Raw genomic sequence first — 12,697 nt, 5'->3', positions numbered from 1 at the left:
TAGCGCTCTACCACTTGAGCCACAGCACCACTTCCAGTTTTTTTTCTTTTTGCTTATGTGGTGCTAAGGAATTGAACCCAGGGTCTCATGCATGCAAGGCAAGTGCTCTAACACTGAACCACCTTCCCAGCCCCCCTGTGTCTCTTTTTAACAGGTGATTTGGTCCACATGGAAATGTCCTTAGTGTTCTGAGAGCTAGCCAGGTCCTTTCCCTTTGCATCTGGACCAGATGTGTCTGTCCTCATCCAGTGGGGAAATAGAGAAAGTAGCCTAAATTAATATCTACTTCTAAAGCTGGGCTCCGTGGCTCACGTCTCAGGAGGCTGAGATCTGAGGATTGTAGTTCAAAGCTAGCGGGGGCAGGAGCATGTATGAACTCTTAATTACTAAATAAAAAGCTGGAAGTGGCACTGTGGCTCAAGTGGTAGAGCGCTAGCCTTGAGCTGAAGAACTGAGGGACAGCGCCCAGGCCCAGAGTTCAGGCCCCACGACCAACAAAAAACAAAAGAAAAACTAAAACAAAAGAAAGCTCTACTTAAGGATCATGAAAATACTTTTCTGTTTTAAGATGAAAAGAAACGAGACAGTCCTTCCGTAGCTTTTGTGGTCTTCGGCCACACGAGAGGAAGAAGAGGAATCCAGAGGTGATAGCTGCAGCCAGCAAATGCCCCGCCCCGTAGCCTTGCGTTACCCCGTCCAGCTCCCTGGTTCTCTGATAGCTCATCATGAATTCCTGAGCCACTGAAGGTCTGGCCTTGGATGCTTGGGATCTATTGTGGCTTCTTCTTCATCTCTTCTTTCCAAAGCTTCCTCTATTCGAGGCAAGTGTGAGAAGACCTCCTGGCCTCTTTCCCGTTCTCTTTCAGACGCCGTCTTCCCCAGGAGGGAGGGTGGGAGAGACTCAGGAACAGAAGAAGCGAGAGGATTTTCTTTTCTCTCCCCTTTAACTGGTCCTCGCTCCATTCCAACCCCAACATGGCAGGTCAGCCTCCCTCTGCAAGGGTCACCAAACACCAGTTCTGCAAACCACTGGGGTGTGGCTTTGTGATGGGAAAATACATATTCATGAGAGCTTTGAGGAGCTTCATTAATATGCGGGTAGTCTCTCTTTTCCTGAATGATCCGTAAGCCATGGCTTTATTTGCCCAACACATTGTTCTTAAGGCAATAATTGTGTGAGGAAATGGCTAGATACACTTTAAAAATTATTTGTTTAGGGTAATTTCTAATCCTCTGATCAGAATGTTAATTTGTTCACTTTCACAGGTGATTCAAAGCCTCTCACTCATTTCCATTTTTATATATGAAAGAGCTCTATGTCGGCACCTGTATTATCGCTAAAAGCTAAATAATGCCCTCTCTTTCCCTTCTGCTTTATTTCCAGAAAGACTTGATCACCGGGAGGCCTTTGGGGACAGTACCAAATCCCTTGTTTTCGGTAAGAACTACGGAATGGCCTTGCATGAAGTGAGATTTTGTGTCTACCATGTGGGAAGTGGGCTTGTTTCACCAGAAGACCGCAGATGGAATTGGCCAGTCGCCAGGGCTTTTTTCTTTTCTTCTTTGTTTCCTGAGAAATGGTTGTGGATAAGACTGTGTGTGTCTGAAGTCAGGGAATTAGAACTGGAAGTTTGACTGACTGCCAAGGAGTAGACAAACAGCCCAGGGTCAGTCCTGGGCCCGTATTTTTCCTGGGGCCAGCATCCTTTTCCACCTGTCCCTTCGCCGGCCTTTGTACTGGAGGACCATTGTCCTTGCCAGCTCAGTCATTTATTTGTGGGCTCCCAACTTTAGAAGTACATTGAACGTAGCTATCAAGAGCAGGTGCCGCCTGTACTGTTCACTAACACGGTTAATGGCTACAGGTGAAGTGGATGCAGTCCGAGACTCTGACACTTTATGAGCACTGACACAAAAACCTAGGTGCAGTTCTGACACTGAATCCATCTTCAAACCTCTGAAATCTGAAACACTTTTGAAGCTCAGACAAGTCACTGGGAATTACCAGGAAACTGAGCAGAAGTCTCAGTTGTCAGTTTTAGTATAATCTATCTATCTATCTATCTATCTGTCTGTCTGTCTGTCTGTCTGTCTGTCTGTCTGTCTGTCTGTCTGTCTATCTATCTGTCAGTCCTGGGCTTGAACTCTGGGCTTGGGCACTGTTCCTAGGATCCTTTTTGCTCAAGGCTAGTTACTCTACCACTTGAGCTGGAGCACTACTTCCAGCTCTGTGTGTGTGTGTGTGTGTGTGTGTGTGTGTGTGTGTGTGTGTGATTAACTGGAGATAGGAGTCTCACAGGCTTTTCTGCCCAGGCTGGCTTTGAACTGTGATCCTCAGATCTCAGCCTCCTGAGTAGCTAGAATTACAGGCATAAGCCACCAGCACCTGGCTCATTTATTAGTTTTTTAAGCTGTTTCTGAACTTCGGTGTTCTCAATAGAAGTCTTTCCTCTCCATTTGATGGTTCTCTTTAGAGTTATACCTGTCATCAACTTTAACTTAATTGGCTGCATTAGCCACTTGCAGCTCCCAAAATGAGAGAGCATTTGGGGGATCCTTTAGAGGGGTGGGTTTTGTTTGCAAGTAGCAGAACACATGGTATCTTGAGGGAGATGCTATGTACAGTGCAGAAGTTTCACAGATTTCAGTGAAATGCTGAGCTCCTGGGAGCCCAGGTCAAGCAGCCAGCTAAACCCATCCACAGTCTTAAGAGCTGTCCCCTGTTCAGTCGGGTCCTTGATGTTTTGCTTCATGAATTTGGGGTGTCACTCAGTTATATTCAGCTGGAGCTGAGAGGTGATTCCCTCGATACCCTGAAGGGTTAAAGGGTTTGATTTTTGTTTTTTCTGAGCTCAGAGAAGACCTGCTGGATTTTTTTTTCTGTGTCCTGAAATACTAATAGCAGATCAAATGAGCTGCAGTAGCCCAGGCTCTGTGCCCGCCTCTTGACCGAACTCCCCCGAACTCCCCATCATTCGAGTGAATAAGCTCATCACGATTCTTTGCAGCTTCCCCGCAGAAAACCATATTCCTTCTCGGAAAGAAATAGTGGCACTGAAATGGATATTTTTTTAATGTCAATTATGCCAGAATGAGTCTCTGCGAGGAGAAGATCTGTCTGTGGAGAGAAGAAAAGGCCATGAGTTTATTTATTTATTTTCTGTAGCAAATGGAACCATTCTGTGTCTTCAAATGCTAATACTCATAGCGTGATTCATCAAATAACTTGATGAATCTGCTGCTACTTAGAAAGAAGAAAGCTTTTGTTTTGTTTTGTTTTCCAGAGGGGCTGGTCAGGGGGCACCTTTTGCTTGCATAATGAAATTCTACAATTGGTTTCTGGCGTGTGAAATATTTGAATAGTGAAATGTATAAATCCAGTGATTGGCCTGTTGGAAGGGTGGGAAGATTAATGAACAACTTGCAGGAAGAGAAGAAAATGTTTCATCATCATACCTTTTGTGTGTGTGCGTGTGTGTGTGTGTGTGTGTGTGTGTGTGTGTGTGTGTGTGTGTGTGTGCCAGTCCTGGGGCTTGAACTCAAGGCCTAGGCACTGTCCCTGAACTTTTGTGCTTAAGGCTAGTGCTCTACCACTTAAACCACCTCTCCTCTTCCAGCCTTTTTGGTGATCAATTGGTAATAAGAGCTTCACAAACTTTTCTGCCCAGGCTGGATTTGAACCACAATCCTTAGAATTATAGGTGTGAGCTACCGGCAGCTTCCACCATCATCTTTTTTTTTTTTAAGTGTGTTAAGAAACTAGCACCAGAAGCTTCAATGCGTAGGTTGCACCTAACATAATTAGTGTGATTAAATGAAAAGCAGTTAGCTGTTTCTGTATGTAATTTTTTATTAATGGGACTCAGGCCCAGTTAATTATATTCAGTTCTAATTAATAACATCAGTAGGTAAGGGAGCATTCCCAAACTGTCCCGTGGAGTCTCAAGAGATTTTGGTGAAAATAGTATACCATGCTGGGGTGAGAATTGCTGTTGGTACTGCCCCCTATTGGACAATCCTCACCTAATTCTATTGAGCTCATGTTCCAAACTTATAATATATATATATATATATAATATATATATAATATATATATACACACACACATATATACACACACACATATATACACACATATACATATATATGTATGCATATATACATATATATGTATATATGTGTGTATATATAATATATATAAACTGTGTGTTCATTTGTGTTCTCTGATTGAGAAGTAGCGGGCATGTCTGCGGAGACATTCGCTTCATCTTCTGGAGTTGCACTGTGGGTCATATTCTATTGTAGCTACGTAGACTATGAACAGTTTTATTTCCAAATAGTCTACGGCCACAACCTCCTCATCTTTCTTGAGAGAGGGCCAAAAAAAAATCCCTTCCTGTCTTCCATTCAGTGTGTCTTCAAGAGATGCCAACTTTTCGGTGTGTTGTCAGGGTAGAAGTTGGTACCCAGAAGTATAGTCTGCAGGAGGGCCTCTCAAAGCGGTGGTTGTATCTGTGGTGAGGAGACCCTCATGTACAGGAAGACTGTGTTACACGTATATACTACCTCCGAGGAAGGGCTTGGTCTCTGATAGTCGGACCTACAGGGAGAAGCCTCTACTTACATTTTGAGCTCCACGTTGGGTGCTATGTATGTGGCCCCCTTATTTGGCTTTTGTCTGTTTGTGTTTATTTTTCCTTCATTTAAGTGGTTATGATGCTGCGTGCTGGTGGCTCAAACCTGTAACCCTTGCAACTCAAGAGGCTGAGATCTGAGGGTTGTAATTCATAAGCCAGCCTGGGTAGGAAAGTTCCTGAGGCTCTTATCTCCAATGAACCACCAGAAAACCAGAAATGGAGTTGTGTCTCAAAGTGGTAGAGAGCTAGTCTTGAACATAAAAGCTCAGGGCAGTGCCCAGGCTCTGAGTTCAAGCCCCATATATGACAAAAATAAATAAAGAATGATTATGTTGGAAAATAGAATGTGCCAGGCAGTTGTTTGTGTGTGCGATGTTGAAGGGGAGCTCTGGCTTCATGTTGAGAGTCAGCCCCCACAGGAAAGAGTGGCAGTTTGGTAGCCAGAACAACACAAATTTTCATGTATGTCTGTTTTTTTTTTTTTTTTTTACCCATACTCAGTGTGGATTGGTCACTTCTGGGTTTTGTAGCAAAACCAAGTGCATGAGCTGTTAGGATAAAGTGGAAGTTCTTACTCGTACCAAGAGACAATTAGGCCTCTGTCTGCAACAACATGAGATTCTACTAAGGGAAACACACAGGATTTGGGGAAATGTTGGGTAGTAGATAAATCATAGCCTCTTCCCCTTCCCGAGAGCCTTTGGGGGAACATCAGATAAGTGGGGTGCAAACTATATAGAAACCACAGAATCATACATGCACCCACAATTCATAGCTCAGGGGTGACCCAGTAAAACCAAAGATTTCCTTCCGCTCCGAATGGGTCTGCATCCCTGCTTCTCTGAGAGGTTTGGGGTCTTCCTTGGCTGCCTTTTGGGAGAGGTGGCCCCCGCTAGGTGTGGTTTTATTTCTCTACTCCGTCTTTTCTACCTCTCTACCTTGGCTGATGTAGTGACTGCAAGAGGATCAGCTCCTCCTCACCCAGTGTCACCCCCTAAAATTTCACTCCCACAATCCACGGTGGGCCAAAAACACTGCATAGAAAATTTCGGAAATGAACGATCCTTAAGTTGTACATTGTACCCTATCTGCCCACTAGTCACATAATACCTGACTTGGTGATTAAAGGTGTCAGTATCTCAGTGCAATGGTTATTTTAATTGGCATGTATTTGCACTCATTTATGTGAGCACACAATTATACAGTCTTTACATGTAATGTATAATGAAGGATGAAGGGTAATTTGCTTTTCCATTTCTTCAACTCCTATAATTTCTATGCATTGGACACCTTCGAACTCTTCTAGTTATTTTGAAATGTACAATTAATTGCTGTAGACTAGAGCTACCCTACTGTGCTACAGAACACTGGAGCTACCACCCTGCCTCCAGTTCTGCTGTGTTACACCCACGCTCACCCTCTCTCTTCTCCCAGTGCCCCATGCACTCTCCCATCTAGAGACCTCTGTTCTACTCAACGCTTGTTCTTTAAGCCTTTCTTAATTGTGCCAAATAATGACATTTCTCATGCATATATATGTATATATACATATCTGCATACATTTCTCATGCATATATATGTGTGTCTATATACACATATATATGATACACTTTGTATGCGGTCACTCCTGTTGCCCTCTCTGTGTGCTTTTGAAGCGTTTGCAAATCACTCATCTTAATTACCAATGGCTCCAAGGGCAAGGGCAAAGGGTGATTAGCAGTTCAGATCTGCCAAGAGATGTCATAAAGAGGTTTCTCTGAGGGAAAAGATGGAAGCTCTTGACTTAGGAAGAAAACATACTGTTTGCTGAGGTTGCTAAGGTATTACAATGCAATAAGATGTTCAGAGAGAAGCAGAAAGAGAGGAGGGAGAGGGGGAGAATCAGAGATTGAGAGAGAGAAGGAGAGACAGGGAGAGAAAGACAGAGAGAGATTGAGAGAGGAGGGAAGAGGGGGAGACAGAAAGACAGTATTCACTTTGCTTTTGTGTTTATAATGGTTCTGTCATATCATTGCTCTTCTCTTATTTTGCCTAAGTATTAAGCTTTATCTTAAGTCTCTATGTGTGTACATAAAACACACATATTGTATATATATATACATATCTATATATACATATAGTCATGTGCCTCATGATAACATTCCAGTCAGTGACAAGTGGCATGTATGTCTTTATTAAGTGATGAGTGACTGACCCAGCCCAGCTGGGTGTGTGTACATGTGATCTGTGATGTTTGCATGATGAGGGAATTACCTAATGACTTTTTCTCAGAACAAATCCCTGTCCTCAGCAATGGGTAATTATAGCTATCTCTATCTGTCTATAATATATAATATAATATAATAATAGATATATAATTTGCATTATATATTATAACATATAACACTATATTATATAATTTATATAACACATGTATAATTTGTATATAACACATTGTATGATATCGTATCTGCTATGTGTTACTGGATTGTATAATGTAGATTGGGGACCATGCGCTGGGGTGGGGGTTGGGGAGATGACGAAGACGGTCTTCCTGAGGAAGATGTTCCCTGTCATCTCCCTGAGGACTGAGGGAGTCCTCTTCTCTCATTTGTGGAGCTTATCTGAGTGGAAGGTGGATGGAGTCGTGACCCTTTGTGAAGAGAGTGAAGCTGGGCCCTCCTGGTGGGTTTGTTTCTGAGCGGATTCATTGCCATGAGTGCAGCTGGTCATTCAGGAGGGAGCCCGCCCCTCCCCCTCTCTTCCTTCCTCCCTTTTGTCTTTGCATGGGGAGTCTCCCAGTCCTTCTATCTGACATATTTTGATGCAGTCAGAGGGCTGATGGTTTTAGACACAGGTGCCATCCACCACCTTTGCTTTCCATGTTACCTGGCATCCAGGTTATTTTGTTATAGCAACACAAAACAGATTAAGACATCGAGCAAGGGCAAACTTGTTGGAGAAGATGTGTTGGGCTCTGGAGAGCTGGGAGGCCTGTGGGTTTGGGCTGTCCAGAGCTGGTCTGGAAAGGCTGGTATAACAATAGGTCACCGCCCACCTGCAGGAGGAGAGCAGGAGTCGGCGCCCGGTGATAAGGTTTGCAGCAGGAGTTCAGATATTGGTAAGAACAAAAAGCATTCAGAAAAATGTAGAAGTAGAGACTCAATAACTCCAGGAAGATACAAGGCTGGCCCTGCTAGGTAAAGACAGCCTAATTCTGGTTCTGAAGATGCTTATCTCCAATTAACCACCAAAAAGCCAGAAGCAGAACTGTAGCTCAAGAGGTAGAGTGCCAGCCTTGAGCAAAAAAAAGCTAAGGGATAGTACCCAGGCCCTGAGTTCAAGCTTCAGTACCAACCACACACACACACACACACACACACACACACACACACATACACAATCAATCAATCAACGAATCGGTTGTTTAGCAAGTATGCCTTTGGGAGGTGACTAGGATTAAGACTAGGAATTGATTAGGATTTGGTGATTAGGAATTGTAGTGTAGATGCCTCATGATTGAAAATCGGTAGCTTTCTAAGAAGGTAAGGAAAACAGACCGAGGCCTGCACCTGCACCCTGTTTCTCGCTATAAGATATCCTGGGCATGCTGGGTTTCTGTCTCCAGACACGGGCCCTGGACCTTATACCTCCAGAACTCCTCTTGCAAGGTGCCTAAACCACTCTCTACAAGTCTTAGCGACTGTGCCCACTTGAAAGGAGAAATACTGCAGCGAGTTTGCTTGTTCATCACAGAGCATTCATGAAGGATAGACAGTACAACAGTAATGGGTGCAGTCTTTCCAACATTAATTTGAATTTGTCCACAGGGCCTAGGAGGTTGGTCAGTGTAAATTCTCCTATAGAGCTTACATTCTATTTTAAAAAATATGTATGTTTGGTAGCTTACTGCTGAGTAATTAGTTTTGCTTGGAGCTCAGTATCTGTGTGTGTGTGTGTGTGTGTGTGTGCGCGCGCGCGCTTGCTGGTATTGGGACTTTAACTCAGGGCTTTTCATTCTTGCTCAGGCTTTATCACTCATGGCTAGCTCTCTACCACTTAAAACAGACCCCCACATCCTGTTTGTTTTTTGTTTTTTGTTGCCAGTTAATTGGAGATAAGAGTCTCTGGGATTTGTCTACCTGAGCTGGCTTTAAAAGGAGATTGATTCTCAGATTTCAGCCTTCTGAGTAGCTAGGATGATAGATGTGAGGATTGGTATCCAGCATCTTTTTTTTTTTTTAATTTTAAACTATCTTGTTTGATGGATACAGAATTCTAAACAGATCTAGTTATGGTTTAACTTTTTCTTTTTATCTCATTCACTCTGATTTCTATGAAACTCTCCCAGTTGGAGTAATGAAACCACAGCTTCCTGTTGCATTAGCATTTGCTTTCTTGGTATTTTGCTGGTTTGTTGCTAAGTGGATCACGGTACGTGGTGCTTTTGGCAGATCATTCTTTTTATTAATAGAAATGTTTCTTTTGTCCCTTTACATATTTTGCTGTTTGCATCTGTTTTGCCTAATTACTGTCACCCTGCCTGCATGCCTACTTTCTTTTTTTTATTAGCATTTGTTTGATTTGTCTTTTTTCAACACCTTTTCAGTAGCTTTCATGTAATTTTGTGTTTAGAAGTAGTGTTACAAGAGACGAAGCAGAGCATAGTTGTTTTTTTTTTAAAATAGTCTGAAAAATCCAACTTTATTCAGCTGATATGCTGAAGAGATGGTACTTCATTAACCAGGCACTGGAGCTCATTTCTATAGTCCTAGTTACTCAGCAGGCTGAGATTTATAGAATCTCAGTTCAAAGCCAGCCCAGGAAGCAAAGACCCAGAGACTCCATCTTCAGTTAACCAGCAAAATACTGGGCTGGAGACGTGATTCAAGTGGTAGGGTGTCATTTGTGAGCAAGTAGGCTGAGCAAATTCAAGTCCTTGCACCCAAGGCCCAGTAAAAGAACACTGTGCTAGATCTCTAGAGTTGCTGGGGACTATAGATAAAAGAGCTGACATTTATTTTCTCTTTGCTCTGGAGGCTTGTTAGTCTGAAGGTTCTAGAAGAAGGTGCCTGCAGGGTAGTTTCTTCTGAGGCCTCTCTCCTTGGCTTGTGGAGGGCCATTTTTTGCTGTCAGATGATCTCTCTGTGTATCCAAATGTCTATTACTATAAAGACTTCAGTCAGGTAGAGTGAGTGTCCATTTAATAGATTTTTCATTTTTTTTATTTTTGGACTGGTCCTCAGGCATGAACTTAGGTCCTGGACACTGCCCCTGAGCTTTTGTGTTCAAGGCTAGCACACTACCACTTGAGTCACAGCTCAACTTCTACCTTTTTGGGGGGTGCATTATTAGAGATTTCCCTATCCAGGCTGGCTTTGAACCATGGTTCTCAGATCTCAGCCTCCTAAGTATCTAGAGTTACAGGTTTGTGTCCATCGTGCCCAGCATTAATAGACTCATTTGAACCTCATCACCTCTTTAACGATTTTACCTTCAAAGACAGTGACCTGTTGATACTGAAAGTTAGAACTACATTTGGAAAGGGACACAGTTCAGCCTCTGACAGCACCATAACTCAATCTATTCAGTTAAGTGAATTTAATCCCGGTGATAACTGATCAGTTCAGACTATCTTTGACATTTCCTTTTGTGTTGGTGGAGGTGGGGGTGGTTATGGGATTTAAACTCTGGGCCTGGGTGCTGTCCCTGAACTTTTTTGCTCAAGGCTAGTGCTCTACCACTTTGAGTGACAGCTCCACTTCCGTTTTCTAGTGGTTCATTGGAGATAAGAGTCTCACAGATTTCCTGACTGGGCTGGCTTTGAATCACAGTCCTTATAACTCAGCCTCCTGAGTAGCTAGGATTACAGGCATGCACCACCAGTGCATGGTTAATTTTATGTGTCGCTTGTTAGGCTATGATATCCTGGTGTTTAGCCAAATACCAGTTGCTGTAAAAGTGTTTGGGGGATGAGAATAACGTTTAAATCAGTAGATTTTGAGTAAAGCACATTATCCTTCAAAATGGGGGATGAGTCTCATATAATAAGTTGAAGGCCTTGAGAGAAAAGGCCCAATAAAGTCCCCCAAAGAGGAAAGAATTCTGCCTGCCCCCCTCACGCCAGGCTGTGTCCAGACTCAAGACTGTAGTTTTATCTCATCCTACAGTACCCAGCCCGCTGGCCTGCTCTGTCAATGTCAAACTCACCAGCCTCCACAGCCGCGTGAACCAATTCCTTGAAATAATCCTCCCCGCACATCCTGTTGATTCTGTTTCTCCGGAGAACCCTGACTAATACCACAGTTCTTCTCGTCTGGTGATCCATCTGGAGATCTCACCAAGTTCTGAGTTTGCACCACCTGAGATTCAGAGAGGAACCATCTGTCTTAGACCCTCTAGCCCCTCAATACACGGCTGCTGTTTGGCTCCTGCCAAAATATGCCTTCTGTGGAATGGCCTGCCACACTTTTTTGTGCTCCAGCCCGTGGTGCTCCCCGTTCGTCCCACTGACTATAAGTTAATTAGGACAGCGCATTTTTTGGTACCAGTCCTGGGGCTTGAACTCAGGACCTAGGTGCTATCCCTGAGCTTCTTCTGCTCAAGGCTAGCACTCTACCACTTAAGCCTCGGTGTCACTTCCAGCTTTTTTCTGAGTAGTTTAGAGATAAGAGTCTCATGGACTTTTCCTGCCTGGGCTGGCTTGGAACTGTGATCCTTAGATCTCAGCCTCCTGAGTAGCTAGGATTAAAGGCATGAGCCCCCAGCACCTGGCTAGGACAAGGTATTTTGTATGGCCCATTCATTGTAAATATATCAGCTGCCATTCCATTGTCTTATCTCTGTGCCCACATGGATTGCACTAGGATCTTGTTAGGAAAGGTATAGTGGTGGCAAAAATCTCACCAGTGCGTTTGTTTCCTGCCCTTATTTCAAAGCAAGACACATCAGCCGGTGACTTAAAGCCAGGTTATAGGGTCTTGATCAATACCACTGGGCACCAGCCTGGGTCTCAGAGCTTAATTTATTAGCCTTCCCTCAGAGAGCCTAATTGTCTGTAATCCAGAATCCACAGACCACGTGACTTGGATGTTAGAACTGATTTTACAAATATATTCCAGGATCGTCTCCACCCCAAAATCATGTGCAGTCAAAGCCAGAAAATGATACTTGAAAGGCACAAAAGAATATTATCTTTACAACACAGGCAGGCACACTGGAAGACAAAGTTGGTGTCGGCCAACCATGCAATGGAATCTGTATCAGTATCTGAATTTGTCCAATTCAGTTACACCCAGCCCGTATTGTGGCCATGGGGGGGGGGGAGAGGAGAGGAAAAAAGAAAAAAGCTATTTTCTAGCTCATCTCAGTCTGCCGTATCACAAACCCTTTTGAAGAAACCGGCGAATGCTGTTTACCCGTGCAAAAATGAAAACATGGTTTAGAATGAGGACACGTTGTGTCTTGCTGGTTGGCAGTGAAGCTGTTTCCCATGTCTCATTAGTATGTGCCGGGAGACCAGGGGCCAGCGCTGTGTCAGGGACGGCGTTTCCAATTGATTTATGTGCCGTTACAGAATTAATGGCGTCTGGACACAGGACCTCATTTTCTTGGACATGCGGTAGGTAATAGTGCTTCTCCTGTATGCTCAGATTGCTTCCCCAGATGGGCTGTGGTGACGGATTCATCCCTAATGTGATTAATCAGAAGCAAAGAGCCTCAATATGTTGGTGCACATGCTCTGCAAGGCCAACTCATCCCGTCTCCCATTGGATGGATGGTTAACCCTCTCCTGACCCTGCTCCTTCTGGCCTCATTGGAGGAGCTGATCTTCAGGTTAATACACAGCAAAGAACCCTTTAGAGGGGCCTAAGTTGAGGTTTTGTCATGGGGGGCGGGGAGGAGCAGCCTGTGAGAACTTTAGCCTGGAACTGGCTGTTCAAATAAGGGGCTAGTTAGTATCAGTCAGCTGACCTGCAGGTGGAGTTACTCATGTAAGCGGTAGGTATTTCTCCTAGTTCTGGGTGGAGGTATTGGCTTGTCTGGTGCCTAGGGAAGGCTCACAAAGTCCTGACAAGGTG

The sequence above is a fragment of the Dipodomys ordii genome, unplaced genomic scaffold (assembly GCF_000151885.1).
Source record: "Dipodomys ordii isolate 6190 unplaced genomic scaffold, Dord_2.0 Scaffold15, whole genome shotgun sequence".
NCBI classification, from domain to species: domain Eukaryota; kingdom Metazoa; phylum Chordata; class Mammalia; order Rodentia; family Heteromyidae; genus Dipodomys; species Dipodomys ordii.
The sequence above is the reverse complement of the archived record's forward strand: the minus strand, read 5'-3'. Positions refer to the sequence as shown.